At 33.2% G+C, this 17,032-nt stretch overlaps 4 pseudogenes; 3 read left to right on the top strand and 1 right to left on the bottom strand.

Moving 5' to 3' along the window:
• Nucleotides 1-1,912, top strand: part of LOC125608647 — a 3,562-nt pseudogene extending 1,650 nt beyond the window's left edge.
• Nucleotides 1,913-9,800: 7,888 nt separating this feature from the next.
• On the top strand, nt 9,801-12,137 carry LOC125608750 (annotated as a pseudogene).
• Nucleotides 12,138-12,320: 183 nt separating this feature from the next.
• Nucleotides 12,321-13,832, top strand: LOC106451745 (annotated as a pseudogene).
• A 219-nt stretch (nt 13,833-14,051) lies between these two features.
• On the bottom strand, nt 14,052-15,781 carry LOC125608751 (annotated as a pseudogene).
• Nucleotides 15,782-17,032: the final 1,251 nt, after the last annotated feature.

Consider the following 17,032-nt stretch of genomic DNA (forward strand, 5'->3'; position numbering starts at 1 on the left):
AATCCCGTTTGTGCTAACGACAGCCCTCGCCCATGCCTCCAGGCATAGCACTATCGTAGAGCAGGCAGACTCTGTCGCACACCATACCTTTCTATACCTTTTCTCATTGACATACAGAAAGCTCATAACGTGTGTCAGTCTTTGCATTGGTCTTCTTCTACATGATCCCCATCGCTTTCGTGCAATCTCTTGCCAATTTACAAGGTCTTGATAGAGTTGCGCCTTTCCTCAGACCTGTCACTAGACTGTAAGTCAAAGCAATCACATGCCATTTCACAAACTTGATAGATTGAATGACTCCCATCTTCTTGTTATTGCAGGGACTTTGTAAAGTCATTCTTACAGTTTCCTACCTCTTGGTTGCTCTGAAGATTTTCTTGTGGATCCTCCCGACAGTACTGCTGATTATGTCGAAGATTGAGGGTACATTGCTTTATCTACACTTGAGCGTAGAGCAGCAGCGAAGTACTATACTTCATGTTAGTAAATGTGTTCTTGGGAAGTATCATCGCCGGAACAGCGTTTAGCAGCTTGACTCTTTCCTTCCCAGTCACCACCAGTAAGCAACCTTTAACCTCTTAATAAACTCTCCAAAAGAATCATACCTTTAAAAAAATGCTTTTGTTTATTTCAGCGTGATGTTGTACAGGATTTCGCATCATACCTGGGGTCTCTATAATACCGCCGTATGAACAGGGTAAACTACCTTCTTTATAACGTACATAATGGTTGACGGGTGGGCTGGTATGCGGGGTGAGATACTCGGTTAAGCCACTCGTGATCTTCCACTTGAAGAACATTTTATTGTGACGACGGACCGATATAGAGAGAGAGCAATGGACCCTGGTTTGGTCGATTCAAGGAGACTCTCCCCCATCTCTCCAGCTCTACTTCCTCTTTGGGATTGTCTTACGCCGCGTTGTCACTCCCATTCTCCTTCCCTTCATTTGTGTCTTCTTCGCTTTTGCTTACTTGGTCTATCGCCATCAGGTTCGCTTTACAACTCAGTGGCATCTAATACTGTTTTTCAAATTTACTCAAACCATTTTCATACCTTATATTGTGATGAAAAAAAGACTAAACTACCACTAATGTGTAAAATAATTTATTATCATTATATAATGTTAGGGTATTTTTGAAAGTGGGTAGCTTAACTTATAGTATTTCAAACAATTTATCCATCTGTTTGATATTTAAGTTTTCTTGTTTTGCAATGCAGATAATCAATGTTACACCCAACAATATGAGAGCGTGGAGCGTTCTGGCCGCACGTTCATGGGAGATAATAGCTAGCTTGTTGATATCTCAGCTTCCTGCTTATGGGACTTTTGACTTCTAAAAAGGCAGCAAACTCAACGCCTTTGCTTATCATCTACCATTCTTCACTCTTTCTTTCCACAAGTACTAATGCAAAACCCGCTTCGAACCCGCCTTCGGAAAGTACCCACTCAGGGGTACCCCACCAATCTTCTCAAGGACACATCATAGTCCAAAAGAAAAGTTTCGAGGTTCGTTTTTACTCAAACAGTGTGTATCATTGGTCTTACTGCAGGATGCAATGGCAAAAGACAAGGTGGAGGAAGAAGACAGAACCGGAGTTGAACATGAAAAGCATCTTGCGGACGCGTACTTACAACAACCCGATCTTCCTTTCATTCGACGAAGAATTAGATGAAGAAGATGAAGGGACACCAAAAAGACACGGAGGTTAGAGTGGACAAACATGAAACACAGTCGTCTAGTTCCTGTGACCGAGCTCGGTACTCCTTCTCATTACCAGCAACATGAAGTCTACAATCCACCGTCCCCTTCTTCGCATTACGCTTCCGCTATGAGCAGTCCTCTATCTTATGAGTACCATACGAAACTCATCGGTATGCGGAAGCATGGTGGATACCGTTACAACAACTGACAAACAAAAGGGTTTCTTATATGAGCGTACGTATAAGTAGTCGTTTAAAATTTAATAAATGGTTTAGGTTTTTTTGGTGGTGCTAGGAGATTGGGGTATTATGTTGTTCCAAGATTGATTATTCGCATCTTCTTTCAGTTTTTTTTTTGGTAATTGTAAAACTTGTTGATAGTGCATGTGATGAAACATGAATATTTATTAGGAAAATTGGAAAAATAGACACTTTAAACTTTTATTTGTCACACTAGGACTTCTGATATTTTGGGCAATTCTGGACATATTTTATCTTTATTTTATTAGAAAAATATAAATTGAATTTAAAAATTATTAAAAAATATGAAAACTATTGGAAACATAAGTATGACAATATATATGTTTAAAGTTTTTTTTTTAAAGTGGAATCATATTTTATTTTATCTTCTAGATACATTTAGAATACTCATTATGGTCATCTACTTAGTCTAGAAATCGGATACTAAGTTTTATACTAGATATATCTTGGGTATACAACGTAAACTATACTTTCTTATATATCATAACGCAGCTATTTTTTGAAACGTTATAATTAAGAAAGATGTCTTCTATACCAACAACTTGATAACGCATATAGCCACAACGCAGTGATATACCTTATCCATATTTTGTGCCATAACATGTTCTGCTTTTTACCTTATGTGGCGCTTAGGAATATCTTTCTTCTCATCTACTCTATTGTGTTCTGCGTAAGCTATGATATATATTCTAGGCAATCCATAAAATATGGAACTTTCATATTTGGTTAAAGATGTTTCCTATTCTACACAAAATCTAATCTAATTCTCGAAGTGTATATTCTTTCCTAATCATAAAAATCATCAAATGTTCTTTCCTCCACTCGAACCCGAGTTATTCAAGAAAATTATACACAGAAACACCCTAGACCACATATGATTCACACTACTTGATATGTATACTAACTTACTACTAGCAAGTATAATAAAAAATTAAATCTAATCTTGGATTGCTCCACGATAAATTTTCTGAGTTTTTGTATATATTGTATTTTCGTATAATAGAATCAAAAGTGAACGTTTAAGTTTAAGGCGAAATCATAAAGATATTTCCCGTAAAATTTAAAAGTTATGGGGCGAACATTAAGATATTTTTCTGAACCACAAGTTTTGGGGCGAAATCGAGGAATAATTTTCAAAATAAAGGTTATGGGGAAATAATAAGAAAGGAATTAATCTCAGGGGCCAAGTGTGCATATATTAAAATTTAGCCATGTCTGTTTCGTGGTTTGGAACGTTCGATGTGCAATATCTTCACATGCCTCTTCAAAAACTTAAGCCTTTGATCAACCTGCAATAGCTTCACATGCCTCTTCTTAATCTTCTAAGAACCGCCGAAAACCTGAATCAGGAAAAACAAAACCATAAATACAAAAGAAATGCATCATTATCCTTTCAAGAAATAAGATATAAACAAAATACTAACCGATGCTAGAACATCTGTGGAGAGCCAGGTTTTCTCTGAGACACCTCATTTTTTATTGCTATCTTCTGTCTGAACTGACGAACCACCTAGGTGGGAAGACTTGTGCTGGTTCAGCTTTGCTGCCTGATTCTTCTGAATCTTTCACTTCTGCCAAACATCAAAAACAGATAACACATAACCAAACATCAAGTTAGAAGTAGAGAGAAATCAATACAGTACCTTCAAGAGTCAGCATGCTAAGCACTAGCATGGATTACGAGTTTAAAAAAGGAACACAATGTAACTTAGAATGTTAGAAAAAGTGAGCACCTTCTTCATTCGTTCATCATCTCGTCATGGCACGAGACTTCTCTACTTTTAGATAAAATCCTTCTCTCTTTTGACAGCAGAAATAACCATATTCAGTTTCTGTTCATGTATAAGATGATTAATCACCTAAACTAATTAGTTTAAGAAAGATGACAAATCATTTTTAACCAAAATCTAGGGGTTAAGAGAATCAATACAAGAAATCACATACCTAGTGTGAAGAAACATGAGATTCAGATGAAATTGAAGAAAGAACACTTCAATTTCGTAATGAATACCAAACCGTCGACGAAACTGTTTGCGGAAGAACACTTCGTTTCGTTGTTCCTGTGTGAGAACGAAGGGGAGGATGACAAAAACGAAGTTAGAGACAAAGGTCCGACGAAACAATGATTTTCTCCAAGAACACTAAATCACCATGGATGGCGTGAAATAAAGCTTCGGCGGAGAAGAGGGGTAAAAAAATTAGGGTAAAGGGAAGTCATACCCATTAACCGTTAATTATTTTTTCCCTTTTTAATCTATACTATACTAAAAGGGGATATAAGCCCCTTTTAGATGTCCACAGGCACAACAAAAATCGTCCAATCAGAAAATTCGAAATTGTCAAGTCATCTCATTTATTTTTTGTAAAAAATAAAAGAAATTTGCAAATAAAAGGATCGAAAGGGGTCGAACATTTATGACATAATATAGGGCAGATACCACTAAACCATTGAAACTTTCTTGGACACATATACAAGAATCACTAAATATGTAATCACAACTGTTATGTACACTTACAATAATATGGATTCAACTTTCAAGAACTCTGATACTTTGTTTGTAAAAAAAATAAGTAAGTGACTAAGCTAATATATTCTTTGAAAGTGTGAGAACATTGACAAATATGAAAAAGCATAGATTTTTGTTTTCGTTACAAGTTAAGAATTTTGTAAAGGTAAGTTTAACATATAAATTTTCGTGACAAATATGAAAAAAGCATAGATTTTTGTACAATTTTGACAAAACAAACTCAAACATAGTTTTCTAATGTCTTAATAAAATATTATTTAAGGGTGCAATAATTAAATATATCAATTCAATAAATTTTGTAATTTATAGACAAACAACATAACCAACAAATTTTGAAACATTTGTTTATATCGATTTCTTTCATGAGAATCCAACTAAACAAGATAAAAAACAATTAGATTTATTTAGTTACTATTTTATTCAATTTTGATTATTTCAAATTGTAATAATGTATCTTTTTGAAGTTACAAAATAATGTTCTTTCTTTATTACACTAGCATTATATATAGATTCATATACATAAATAAATAAATATACAACTAAGCTTGCATTCCCCGATTCATATGAAACTTTTTAGTTATCCACCAAGCAAATTAATTAATCAATCAAATTGTTAGAATACAACAAATTAATATATAATTTTATTTTAAATTAATTATTTAAACAGTGTATTTCATTAAAAACAAAATAATAATAGTAAAACTGATTTGATGTAATTTTTATGAACATATATATATTATGTGAAAGAATTAAGCTTAATAAGGAAAAAAATCTCAAATACAAAAAAAATCTAAATTAACAAAAAATAATAAAAATTAAATTATGATATTAATTGAAAGCTTCTTAGACAATATTAATAAAATTATTTAAGCGATAACTAGACAATTTGATTTTGTTTGCCAGCCAAAAGTTTATTATTAATTAGCAATCAGTTATTTCAGATGTTTAAGAAATGATGGACTTAAATGATATATGAACTATGAATAGTAGTACTTTGTAAAGCTGACTTGATAACACATCTGCACATCAATTTCAGTCCTTTTTGATGCCTAAATTCAATTTCTTCAGAGCAGTATTCCACAAAGAGATTGTATGAGATATTGTTTTGATATTCAGATTTATTTCTTGACTGTTAAGATGATTGATAACTGTAAAAATGTCTCCTTCGAATATTGTATGTCTATAATCGAATCCCCAACATGAGACAACTTTGTTTAAAAGTAATAATTTCATTTTTCTTATATTATATAATAAATTATATTATTTACTGATAATACAAATAGTTATTCATCTATAACAAATATCTATGCAAATATGTGAATCAAGTACAACAATCAAACAACATAATGATTCCCCAAAGAAAATTTTAAAAATATATCTATGTTATGTAGTCTTATTTTATTCTTTAAATAATGTAAGACAATATATACATTATTTTTTAGAATTGAGAAATACATATAATCAGTTAGACAAATTAAGCGCTAATTAGACAAATTTGATTTTTTTTGCATGCTAAAAGTTTATTATTAATTAGCATCAGTTATTTTCAAGATGCTTAAGAAAGGATGACAAAAAAATAGGATGGACATAACGATATATGAACTATGAATAGTACTTTGTAAAGCTGACTAGATAAAAACATCTGCACATCCATTTCCAGTCATTTTTGATACTAAATTCAATTTTTTCAGAGCAGTTTATTCCACAAGAGATCGTATGAGATATTGTTTTGATATTCAGATTTGTTTCTTGACTGTTAAGAAGATTGATAACTGTAAAAATGTCTCATTCGAATATGATATGTCTATAATCGAGTCTCCAACATGAGACAAGTTTGTTTTAAAAAAAGTAATAATTTTTATTTTTCTTATATATATAATAATATATAGTTTACTGATAATAAAATATAGTTATTCATCTATCACAAATAACTATGCAAATATGTGAATCAAGTACAACAATCAACAACATAATGATTTCTCTACAAAGAAAATTTAAAAAATATATTTATGTTATTAGTCTATATTTTATATTCTTTAAATAATGTTGTACAATATTATACATTATTTTTTAGGATTGAAAATACATATAATATCTTATCCGCGCGTTTGCTGTAGCGCGGTTAAAAAATCTAGTTAATCTAATACTAAATCAATTACGAAATTATAATTTATTATTATTATTCATATTAATTTGTTATTCTAGGGTATTATGGTATTCACAAGAATTAAAATCTTATTTTCCTAAAAAAATCTGCTAAAAATCATATTGAGACAAATCTAAGTTTAAAGTGTTTTCATTTTTCCAATTTTTCTCTTTATTATTTTAGGCCAAAGGTTCGTTTTCTACAGGTAGTTCGGAATTGGAATTCGGTTAGTTCAAAACTTTTTACTAAAATTTTTGATTTTGCTGAGTTAATTTTTTGAATTGAGTAAACTAGGTGTTCTGCCCGGATATGCGGGCATAGTGTTCTTATAAATATTTATCTATTTATAATTATTAATCAAAACAACATAATAAATTATTAATTATGTTTTTAAAAAAGATAAATCAACACTAAAAATTATATTTTATAATAAAATAAATATTTTCAGATAAAACACAACATATTTAAGAATGTTTTATGTTTTATAAATATATTTATTTTGATAATTTTATTATATTTACTTATAGTCAATTATCTTGTAGTTCGAGCTCCATTGCAAAAATTTACTTTCGCAAATAATAGTATAGACTAGGATAAGACCCGCGCCTTGCGCGGGATTAAGTTATTATTTTATTATATTTTTTGGAGAATGAAACAATAGTTTGGCTTCATTGGATTAGGGGTGTTCAATCCATATCGGGTTAGTTTCGGTTCGATTCGGTTTTTTCGGTATTTCAGTTAGTAAATATACTACTATCTAAACGCATATTTACTTTGACTTTAGTCTTTCAATCTTTTAAAAGATTTCAACTGAACGACTAAATTGATCAGCCAATCTTGTTGCTTTAAATCATTAGTATTTATATATATATATATGATTTAGTTTGAATATTTATTAAATAAAAATTCATATCCGTTATTTTATGATCATTGTAACTTTTAATAACAAAAAATAATCTATTGATCACAAAATTTTCAGAGGGCAAATATTCAAATTTCTAATAATATAGACGTTTGAAAAATTCAAAATATAACATATAATAAATATAAATGTTTATTATATTTTAATGTGATTTTTAATATCTTTTCACTAATATAAATTAAAAAAAAAAGAACTAATACCAAAATTGTTATCAAATATTTATTATCATATTTAATTTTCATATATACGCTAATCATATAGGTAATTTCGTAGCTTCTAATTAAGGAAAGTGCAAAAAATATTTGGTAGATTATTTATCAATTCGATAGTTAGTTTTAATAAAAAATATAATGTAAGTTAAGATGAACCAACCTATTTTTCTAAGAAAAGTTAATTTATATACCATTTATTAAATGAGAAGTTATAATCATCTTTCTATGATCATTCATATCATTTATAACTGAATATTTAAATCATCGATAACAAAATTTCAATGTGAAATCTTTAATAAGTTTATAATTTATAATGTTTTTTGAAAATTCATTGAAAGTTTTAATATTAAAATATTTATGTAATCTTATGGTATATAGTATAATCTATATATTATATATAGTGTTTTTTATTATTAAATGATATTTTTTACTCATATGGTTTTAAAATCATGTGTATCTTCTTATAATATTAACATAAATTCATATTATACAATTTTATGATCATTTGTAACTTATTATGACAAAAAAATCTATTGATCACAAAATTTTCAGAGTGGAGATCTTCAATTTCTAATAATTTATAGACGTTTTGAAAAATTCAAATTATCACTAAGAAAAAATATAAATGTTTTTTATTATATATTTAAGTGATTTTTATATATCTTTTATAATATAAAATTAAAAAAAGGAACTAAGATACAAAATTGTTATCAAATATTTATTATTCATATAATAATTTTCACATATACGTTAATATATTAGATAATTTCGTAGCTTTTATTTAAGGAAGTGCAAAACATTTTTTGGTACGTTATTTATCAATTCGATAGTTAGTTTAATAAAAATGTAATATTAAGATGGACCAACCTATTTTTTCTAAGAATAATATTTTGTATAGTTATTTATTAAATAAGATTTATAATCATACGGTTCTATGATCATTCATATCGTTTTATAACAAAATATTTAAATCATCGATAAAAAAATTTTCAATCTGAAATCTTTAATAAGTTTATAATTTAAATGTTCTTGAAAATTCATTGAAAGTTTTAATAAAATATTTATGTAATCTTATGGTATATAGTGTTTAATCTATATATAATATTTATTTTATTATTAATGATTTTTTTACTCATATGTTTTAAAATCATGTGTATCTTCTTATAATAAAAATGTTAAACCATTGATCATTAATTTTTAACATAATAATTTTAATAGTTTTAGTCATTTATTGTCGTTTTTAAAAATTCAATATAACATATACGAAAAAATCTAATTTTTATTTTATAGCTAATTTGATTGTTTAATTTATTTTAATAATATAAATTAAACAAAAAATGATGGAGGAGATATAAATTGTTATCAAATCTTTATTATTAAAATCATTAATTGTCATATAATATATTATTCATTTATGGTAATTCCGTAGGTTTTTATTTAAGGAAATAATAGCATATCATATCATTATAATCATATAGTTTGACCAACTTATGTATCTAACAACACATATAAAATCGAATATGGACCTACTTATTTTTCAATTAAATGTAATTGACTACCTAATTGAGTGCCACCTATGCATTGGGGCTTCTTTTAATTAATACAAAATTGAGTTACATCTTTCAAATGTTCCTCAATTAATATATAGGGGATTTCAGAAAAAAAATTGGTTAGCTTGATTATTTTGATTCAGAATTTGGCTGGTTCGGAATTTTGGTTAAAATTGATACTGTGTTGAAAAAGAAGTTTCTAGAAACTAATTACCGATTACCAAATAAAAAAAAACGAAACCAAAATTTTAGTTGCCGAACTTTCTAACCGAAAACCAAACTTTTTGATTCGGTTCGAAGGTTCTGGTTTGAGTAGTAACCGCAGGCTTAATTTATTAAATTAAGATAAAGATATTCTTAACCGAAAAACGTACCGTAGGAAAAGAGAGACAAAACTAGCTCATCTTGTATTTTGATAGAACTTTCTGTCTCGTCCATACAATTCTTGTCATCCAGTTCCTGTCATTAAATGAAGATTGAGAAGACTATGATGTGTGGTCTCGCATAATCACACCCAAGTCGTCTCCACTTCCATGGCTACTCCTTTAGCAGCTCCTCTCTTCTCTCCTTTAGCTCTTTCTTCCGCAAGAAACCGCCGTTCGTATCCCAAGATCCGATTCCAGTCGAACAATGGGAGCCCTTTGGAGTCCAATGGACACCAGAAGCTGAATCTATCGAAATGTAGTAAACTAAATGGACAAAGGAGTAAGTTCCTGCAAATGGGTTCTCGAGAGATGACTTTTGGGAGAAACTCTCAGTTCAAGCCGCGGATGGTGCAGGGACAGGGAACACATCAACGATCACTAGTAACGTAAGCTTAAAGATTCTGTGATGTTTGTATACCACGTTAGGTTAGGTTTTCATCCTCGTTGTTATTATGCACACTAGGTGTTGGCGGCAGCGCACTTGTTGGTGTCACTTGGATCATACTAGCGGCAGACCAGTTCTTGAAACAGGCTTTCATAGCGGCGTCCATAAAGTTCCCAAGCGCTTTGTTTGGGATGTTTTGTATTTTCTCTGTTCTTATGATATTAGATTCTGTTGTCCCCGCTGCTGCAAACGGTATGATGAGTTTCTTCGAGCCTGCGTTTCTGTTCATACAGAGATGGCTTCCTTTGTTCTACGTTCCCTCTCTTGTGGTTCTCCCTCTTTCCGTCAGAGATATTCCGGCAGCTTCAGGCCTCAAAATCTGCTACATTGTTGGTATATAAATGATCATTCTCCTGTTCTTATGGTACCTTCCATAGTAATGTTAGCTCTGTTTAATGTTTGATTCAATGTTTGTACAGCTGGTGGATGGTTGGCGTCTCTTTGTGTAGCAGGGTTCACAGCTATTGCAGTGAGGAAAATGGTGAATACCGAGATGACGGAAGCTGAGCCTATGGCAAAACCTTCTCCATTCTCAGCACTTGAGCTGTGGAGTTGGAGTGGGATCTTTGTTGCGTCGTTTGTTGGTGCTCTGTTTTACCCTAATTCGTTGGGGACAAGTGCAAGGACTTGTCTCCCTTTCCTTCTTTCTTCTACTGTTCTAGGTTACATTGTCGGTACCGGGTAAAACTCAAATCATTTCTTCCTTGTTCCTCAAGTTTCAAGTCTCTCTAGCCTGATGTTATTCTCATTGTCTTGTCTAGGTTGCCATCTGCTATCAAGAAAGTATTCCATCCGATAATCTGCTGCGCTCTATCTGCGCTACTCGCTGCTCTAGCTTTTGGATATGCTTCAGGATCTGGACTTGATCCTGTTTTAGGTAAAACCACACAAACTAGAGAGAAAGAAAGACCTAGAACAACAGAAAGTAAAACTTCTTTAATGGTGGTGACAGGAAACTACCTCACAAAAGTAGCATCGGATCCTGGTGCTGGTGACATTTTAATGGGTTTTCTTGGCTCTGTCATTCTCACTTTCGCTTTCTCCATGTTCAAACAGAGAAAGGTAACAACAAAAACAACACACTTGTTCTTGTTTTTCTTTAGAAAAGTGGTGACAATCTGTTCTGGTTTTGCCTCAGCTTGTGAAGCGGCATGCAGCTGAGATCTTTACGTCTGTGATCGTTTCAACGCTATTCTCGCTCTACTCCACTGCTCTTGTTGGACGTTTAGTTGGTTTGGAGCCATCTTTAACGGTTTCAATCCTACCTCGCTGCATCACGGTTGCGTTAGCCCTTAGCATTGTTTCACTCTTTGAAGGTATAACATGCTATTCTTCTCCTCAGCAGAGTACATTAAAGAACATTTTTAACGACTCTTTTGGACGTTTTTCAGGGACCAATTCGTCGCTTACAGCAGCTGTAGTGGTTGTGACCGGTCTGATCGGAGCTAACTTTGTACAAGTTGTTCTTGACAAACTGCGTTTAAATGATCCTATTGCTCGAGGAATCGCAACTGCTTCAAGGTGACTTCTTTACAGATATCATCTTTTGAATCAAAATGAGGAAAAATCTAATAACATTATTTAAGTGGACAGTGCTCATGGACTTGGAACAGCAGCTTTGTCTGCTAAGGAGCCAGAGGCACTTCCCTTCTGTGCAATTGCTTATGCTCTCACTGGAATCTTCGGATCCTTACTCTGTTCTGTCCCTGCCGTCCGACAGAGTTTGCTGGCTGTCGTCGGATGAGAAGTGATCACGTGGCGACACACAATTGGTGGTTGGCCCTAGAAGCCGGCGAGAGTTACTTCAGTTTGGTTTGCATCATTAATTTTTCATTCTATTTTGTATATGCTGTGAATTTATTATATGGAAACAAAATATGTAAAATTTAATATTTTTATTGATGCAAAAAAAAATTCACAAATTCTCAGTTACATCTTTTACCTTTCTTTCTCTTGCAATTTAGAAATTTATGTATTCAATTTTCAGTCTTGTGATAAAACAAAATAATAACTTACGAATTATCAAAATTGATAAAAAAAAACTGAGAGGGCAAAAGAGTAAAAAAGAAAAGAAGATGACGAGAGAGCCCAAAGCTTCAACGAAGGCGTAAAGCTAAAAGCGTTACCAAACTATCTCCCCAGTCTTGTCTGAATTCTACTCTCAGCCACAAAACCCAAAAAAAAAAAATGATACTAATCCCAACTTCTTCTTCATCATCTTCTTACTCGTGTTGTAGCCTTCCGCAAGCTTCCTTCAGTTCTAATTCATATCCATCGAATCAGTCTCTGTTCCTCTCCAATCCGCTTATCCAATTCGCCATGGTACTTATGCTTCAATCTGTTGATTTGAACTCCTTCGCTAGGATCTAAAGTCTTATGCTTCAATTTGTTTACTACTACTTCAGGAAGCAGAAAGCTGAAGACTTTGCGTCTCAGAGCTAATTTCTGGGAGTCAATCCGATCTGGGTACTGAATAAGATTTTTACTTTTCTTACTCATATGAAACTTAGGCTGATACGTTAAATGCTTGATTGATTGATTCAGGTTTGTAAAGAATAATAATAACACGACCCAACTTGTGGAACCACCTTCTACAACCGAAGAAGAAGATGAAGACACGGAACCATTACTTCCTGTGGAGTTTACTTTGGTTGAAAGAACTCTTCAAGATGGGTTCATTGAAGAGATCATATTTTCTTCTGGTGGTGAAATTGATGTCTATGATCTTCAAACCCTTTGTGACAAGGTTAGTTAAAAAGAACTACTCTTTACTCTCTTCCTTCTCGATGTTATTTCAGAAAAAAAATATCTAATTTTAGATATAAAATAAAGGTGGGATGGCCTCGGAGACCGCTAACGAAACTAGCTGCAGCTTTGAAGAATAGTTATATGGTTGCTACATTGCATTCTGTATTGAAGCCATCATCATCATCATCAGGTGCTTCATTCAAGTAACCTTAATCTTCATTCATCCGATGTTTTGATGAATATCTTAGCAGATTTTGGAGAAGTTATTTGACACAGAAGGAGATAATGAGCAGCAGCAGCAGCAGAAGAATAAGAAGCTTATTGGAATGGCACGTGCCACGTCGGATCATGCCTTTAATGCTACAATTTGGGATGTTCTTGTTGATCCTGAGTATCAGGTAACCAAAACAAATAACTAGTTTCTTGGGATGTTGTTAATAAGTGTTGTTTTGGTTTTCAGGGTCAAGGGCTTGGTAAAGCTCTTGTGGAAAAGCTTGTAAGGGCTCTTCTTCAGAGAGATATTGGTAATATATCTCTTTTTGCAGATAGTCAAGGTAATAATACAAATACAAATCACCATACAAACTTTTGTAATCAAGACTTCTTCTTTCTTAGAGTTATTGAGTTTGCCATGCAGTTGTGGATTTCTATCAAAACTTGGGGTTTGAGGCTGATCCAGAAGGCATCAAAGGCATGTTTTGGTACCCAAAGTAGCAGTTGGTGGGTTTGCAAAAGAATGGGTCTTTACTATTTGGCTGTATGCTTTCTTATTATATGGGTCGGGTCAATAAGGAAGTTTACTAACTGTGCATTTTGTAACTCGAAATCGATATTTGTCTATTTAAGATTCAAACATGAGTATATGATCAATAGGAAGAAACCTTTATTTCCATTGCTTAAAAGGTTTGATGAGGAAACTTTAAAATGGATATATTGTATTAATTTAATTTTTTATTGCTTTGCTATTAACCTCTCTACATTACAGAATTTTCTGTTACCATCTCCACATAAATTACAAACCAAAGCAAGATAGTCCTTTTCGCCATGAAAAAAAAAATCCATAAAAGAAAGAAGAAACTGCAAACGGGTTTATAGACGGGTTATAATTTGGTTTTGTTTTAGGCTTTAGCAGCTTCTGCAGGAGCAGTTGCTTTGTTGGCAATGAGCTGCTCATAGAGATCTCTGATCTTCAATCCAACAATGGTCTGGAAAAGTCCAGTTCCATTGTTGCTACCAGGGAAATCAGCATGTTTCAGCATTTGTTGAGTCACTTCCCCGTAGAATTTGGTCGAGAGGTTGCTCAGATGGCTCTCCACATAAATCAGCTCGTCCAGTCTATCGAATTGCCCGTCCATCTCAACAACCGAAACCTGAAACAGAGAGAACAAAATGCTCAAACCAAGAGCTAAAACAAAAAAAAAACGAAACTCATTCTGCAATATCAACCAATGTACCTCATGGTCGAAGTAGGAATCAGGTGCATAGTTGAACTTGATACCAGGGTACGAGCAGGTGAGTTTGCGGCCGCAAGGGATCCACGAGATGGTTGAACCTTCATCGAATAGGTAGACCGGGCTAAAGTACTTAACACCTTCCTTCATTATCAACCTCACTCTCAACACTTTGCCTTCATTGTCATCTGGAATCAGCTGTGTTGGAAGCACTTCTATCACCGCATCCGCGTACTGCTTTTGTGGGTCTGCATAAGCCATTTGATGCACATTGTTATCAACAAAATTTTCCAGGAAATGAAGACTGAATATGAGTTTATACCAATGAATGCATCGAAGTCAGGCTTTCGTGCTTCGATACTCGCTTTGATGCTCTCTAAGCTGTGACCTCTTTCAGCCATGTCCCTCTGTGACACAAACTCGTTTGATACGTTACATTGTCACGGTCGAAATCTTATGTATATATATAAGATGAAATAGATAAAGAAACACACCTGAATTTTCCAAGCGAACTTGACCTCATTACTAATGTCTAGGTAGATACTGAAGTCCAATAAGTCTCTTACCCTCTCATCAAACCTTCACAAGTAGATAAAACATTATTATAAAAATATTGCATGACCAAAACTATAGACTAACTTAATTAATTAGTCGAATATAATTTCATCATCGTCAAACTATAATACTTAATGCAAAAGGTTCAAATATTCATTATATTATTATCTAAAATCTAAATCCAAGATTCCGACAAGAAACTAAAAGACTTCCAAACTATTGAAGTTGTCTGAAAAACAAACATAGTGAGTGGCCTACTTACATTGGGTGAAGACCTTCGATGACGAGAATCTTGGAGGCTGAATAAGCTCAGGTGCGTCAAGAAGTCCAGTGACGTGATTATAAATGGTTTCTCGACGGCTATACCACTCTTGAGAGCTTTGACTTGCTCATACATGAGATCAAAGTCATTGGCGCGTGGGTCCAAAGCAGTGACTCCTTTCTCTTTGCGACCGGTTCTGTCTAAGGAATGGTAATCGTCGAGGCAGATCACAGTGGTCATGTCACTGATGAGTGTGTTGGAGTCAGGGTTCCCTCCCTTTGGTGGCTCGGCGGCTCCACCGAAGACACTGGTCAGCCTCCGCATGAAGGTACTTTTGCCGCATCCGGAGTCGGCAGCGAGTCCGATCACCACGGTTTGTTGTGCGGCGCAAGTGATGATGGTGTTGAATCTACGGTTGTTTTGGCGACGGTAGAAGAAGACTTGTTTTGAGGAGGAGGAGGAGGTAAAGAAATGAGTTGAATTGAGAGCTTGTGTTGAGTAGATTGTTGAGACAGCCATTGTTGTTGGTGATTGGTTCCTCTTCCTCTTCTTCTCGCCTAAGCTCTCTGTTTTTGTTTTGTTTTGGGAGAGCTTTGGTTGAGTGATGAGGATTTTGATATGATGAAAGAATATGGGTTTTTGTGTGGTGATGTAAAGATGTGAAAACAAATGAGAGGAGGCAAATGAGTCTATAGGAAACAAATGGCAAATGAGTTATGGTTTTGATCTGATGTGGTCTGTAATGAGTGGCTCATGTTTTGATTTCCTCAAGTTAACACTATGTGATGTTTGTTTTAGATAAGTTTTTAGTCTCCCTGTTAAGATAATTGATAAGAAGTAAACCACTTCTCTGTGACAAAAAAAAAACCACTTCTAGCCGCACGAAAACAAGCAATATGTATCTTCTATACTTCATGGTTCTTTTGATTTGTCTTAATTATATAGACTAGGTCGACACCCGCGCTACGCCGCGGGAAATGTCTATAGAATTCTGTAATTTGATGCAACTAACATTTCATGTTTACTTCGTCTGAATAATCGAACACTTTTAGCTTAACTTTAAATATGTTGTTTTGTGATTTATTTTTCTTGGTTTTGGCACTTCCTTTTTTGACACAAATTAATAATTTACTTTTATTTAGAGTTGAAAGATGTTTTTGACAGTTTGGAGCAAGACCATAAGGTCACGAAGCAATACTTAAAGAAACAGACAGATGTACTTAAAGACAATAATAATGATTTTGATTTACCATCTTGACGAAAAAAATGCAGCGGAGGAGTATATAATAATGATTTTGCTTTACCATCTTAAGACAACTTGATTCTAACGACAATGATTTTTTGGTATTTGTGGGTGGCGATATGAACATAATGACGAACCCAACTGAAAATTAGAGAAGCTTAGGTGTACATTGACATGTAGAATTGAAATGTTTTTATTGGTCTTTTAACTTTTTCATTTATTGATATGGAAGTCTCACAAACTTCTAAAAATCTGATGTGTCATTCATTGGAGAGAACCTTGTGCTATTATTGTGTTGATTTGCAAAATGGTACTTGATTTTAAATATTTTATTAAAGTGATAATTGGATATTGAAGTTTAGGAGAGAGTGGAGTTGCCGATGAAAGTGATAAAACTAGAACAGAGCATGGAGAGACGCACGGTGGATATTTGCTTATTTTTGGAGGTTTCGGATATTTGAATAGAAACGTGGAAGACTTTAATTGGAGAGATGGGGATTATGCGTTTAAGGTCTGAAGTTGAATGAGTGTTTTATGTGGGTCCCAGTGACACGTTCCATATATCCCTTCAGCTTCGAATC

This window comes from Brassica napus, chromosome A5 (genome assembly GCF_020379485.1).
Source record: "Brassica napus cultivar Da-Ae chromosome A5, Da-Ae, whole genome shotgun sequence".
Lineage (NCBI taxonomy): Eukaryota > Viridiplantae > Streptophyta > Magnoliopsida > Brassicales > Brassicaceae > Brassica > Brassica napus.